This window comes from Ornithodoros turicata, unplaced genomic scaffold (genome assembly GCF_037126465.1).
Source record: "Ornithodoros turicata isolate Travis unplaced genomic scaffold, ASM3712646v1 Chromosome23, whole genome shotgun sequence".
Lineage (NCBI taxonomy): Eukaryota > Metazoa > Arthropoda > Arachnida > Ixodida > Argasidae > Ornithodoros > Ornithodoros turicata.
This window is the reverse complement of record NW_026999342.1, coordinates 3311249-3314410: the sequence shown is the minus strand read 5'-3', so window position 1 is coordinate 3314410 and position 3162 is coordinate 3311249. Positions and strand designations below refer to the sequence as shown.

The following is a 3162-nucleotide window of genomic DNA, read 5'->3' as shown; positions in this document are numbered from 1 at the left end:
GAGAGTTTCGTTTTTGCACGTGGTTTTTCGAAGCCGCTCTAGGACAAATGTTTACATACAGGATTGTCGCATTTCAGCTGACGTTAAAAAATAAAGTAGCTGATCTTGTCATGTTGTACTTTCTTCATTCCGCACTCGACAGCGGCGCCGCCACAATAAACCCACTATGCGACACATTTCGTCCTCCTCTTTTTCCCCCTAGATCGGAAATATGAGAGTTTCGTTTTTGCACGTGGTTTTTCGAAGCCGCTCTAGGACAAATGTTTACATACAGGATTGTCGCATTTCAGCTGACGTAAAAAATAAAGTAGCTGATCTTGTCATGTTGTACTTTCTTCATTCCGTACTCGACTGCGGCGCCGCCACAATAAACCCACTATGCGACACATTTCGTCCTCCTCTTTTTCCCTCTAGATCGGAAATATGAGAGTTTCGTTTTTGCACGTGGTTTTTCGAAGCCGCTCTAGGACAAATGTTTACATACAGGATTGTCGCATTTCAGCTGACGTAAAAAATAAAGTCGCTGATCTTGTCATGTTGTACTTTCTTCATTCCGTACTCGACTGCGGCGCCGCCACAATAAACCCACTATGCGACACACACTGATCTCGATTGTAAAAGGCTGGATCGCGGATAGGGAGCGCGAGCGTGAAGAAACCGGCCGCCATCTTACGGTGCTCACAACAGTCGCCGCAGCGATCATGGCAACTTCTTGCAATTACGGTCGTACCAACCGTACTGGCAAGGTTACAGGGCCTAAATTTATACAGGTGAGTCACTCTTTATCGAGGAATAAATAGGCGTTCATTCTGTATATTTAGTTGACCATTATGAAGTGTTTTTTTTGCCCAAAACGAGCACTGGATGCAGGTTGCTTGATCGCTCTTCCGACGTTCAATCGAGCACACTTGCATTTTACCCGGCGGCAAATACAGTTTGAGTGCATAATATGCTTGAAAGAACACGTTACACTACACAGGTAGTGTTGTCATCAATATATGTGCGAGCACTCGAGCGCTTTTTTGCATGCTTTGCTAGCATGGTACACGGTGTTCTCTGCGGAAGCAAGTGCCACATTCATTTCTTTGAATTACCTTCGCGCACAAGTTCGGTATTACGTCATAATGGGACCACGATTGTCACCTTTTTTCATGTATTGGTATTGTTTTGTGCCTTGGTTTGATTTGTGACAAAGAATCCTACGTAACGGTGGTGTGGCGCGACTTGAATAACGCCTTTGTCTGAGCTGTATCGTCAGCTTGTTACGATAGTAATAATTTGTAGCGTGTCGTGCTATTTGAAGCAGTTTTTAAGGGTGGTCTCTCAATACAGGTTTCGTCATGAGGGCTACCCAGTGAATAATCTGTGTAGTGTGATACGGCTGGGTGTACAGGTAAGTATCACGTTCCTCATCCACTGGTTTCTACTTTACAGGAAGGAACAACCTCAGTGCACGCACTGTGGTTAGCCTCTCTCAGTTTTGCATATTTTCTTACATGTTCACATCAGAAACACACCTTACACTTTAGGCTCCTTCACCCAGCAATATAATAATTATAATTCTTTTTAGAAGAGTTCCCCATATTCTTTTTAGAATAGTTTTTCATCTTTTTAATTTTTAGAAGATACAGGGATTGTAAACCATGTTTTAAACTGATGTTTTAACATTTGTCCAATGCATTTATTAAACAACATATTCATTTTTAACTGGTTGCACCCAAACCAATGTTCTGATGTATTATTTCCTTTGTTGTCGATGCACCATAAAAATTGGAATAATCATCATCAATGCAGGTTACTTCACAGCTGCCTCGACATACTCAAGAAATGGGTGCAGAACCTGCGTAATGCCCACAAACTTTGATTACCACAGCACCTCCAAAAAGTATGTGTCACATGGAATTTTTAACATGGGATTCACAGTATATAATACCTTGTATTAACTGTTGTAGATCTAAGCCGTCTCTACAGTACACTCTCAGAAATTAAAACCGTGAGAACCGTGATAATTGTTTCAGTTAATAGGGCATGCACATATATGCTATAAGAAGAAAATTATTTCTTGAGAATGCACTTCTCTGGCTACTGGTGTTGTTTACATCTACTGTTGATCACATTCATTTATCACATATTATATTCTTATATATATTATTATATTAACACATATTTGATCACATTAAATTATCATATATAAGAAAATACCAGGAGGGAAGTTGCTATTCATTGCTCATTCTAACCTAAAATTGAGTGCTACAAATTTAGAGAGAGTACCTGTCCATTGTCATTCCTAAAATATATATTGTCATTGTAGCAAGGTCATAAAACAATAAATGTAGTCTTTTGTGACCTCCCTGCACGTTCATTGTATCCTGAAACGCATAAGTGCAAGAAATAACTTGAATAAACTTGATGTTGTATAAACTTGATATAAAATGTTGAATAATATAATGTATGATATAAAATGTTGAATAAACTTGAACTTGTATATTCTCTTTACTCACCATCAGTGACCTTCTTTACAAAAGCATATCGTGTTAGGTTTTTTTTTTGTTTACGTTTCACAGACGGTGTACACGAGGGCCAAAATGACAAAATCACAACTGTTTCAAGCTCCAAATCGTCCTGCTGCAATTATCCTGTTGCAGACCATACGTGTGTAGTGCAAGAAGGCCCTTGCACATCAAAATGTAAGATGGGAGTCACAGTTAATGCAAAGTGGTCCCTATGAGAGACTTCGATGCTGAACAAAATTGTGCAAACTGCGGAAGGTGCCATAGAAGATACTCAGAAAGCGTGTCTGGTCTCACAACGGTGCTACGGCGCTCTCTTTTAGATGACGATGATACTCATTGGAGTTTCAGATGTGCAGCTGCATTTTTTCGAACGTGCTCCACATAACAAGCATGACAAAGTCAGCACTGGATAGCAGGCCCCGCTCCTAAGCAGCTTTGCTCACGCTGCAGTTGTATTCAGCAAAAGCATGTGAGTACTCGAGAAGGACATTCAGTTTGGCACAACCGCGCCTGCAAATCAGAACAAATGAAGGAAGAAACAAACAAACATAGAAGGGCTGTACTTCAAAAAGAGGTAAATCTTGTGTCTCAAGGAGGTGTTACCACTTTCAAGTAACTTAATTGATTAAGCTTACATCACTACCTCATT

The 3162-nt window shown here is 40.2% G+C and overlaps 1 long non-coding RNA gene across 1 annotated transcript; it reads left to right on the top strand.

The window, feature by feature from the left end:
- The first annotated feature begins 668 nt into the window (after positions 1-668).
- On the top strand, positions 669-2164 carry LOC135373253 (uncharacterized). The gene is made up of 3 exons (XR_010416380.1): positions 669-770; positions 1333-1393; positions 1795-2164. It is a non-coding gene; the product is annotated as an uncharacterized LOC135373253 (long non-coding RNA).
- The last annotated feature ends 998 nt before the right edge of the window (positions 2165-3162 follow it).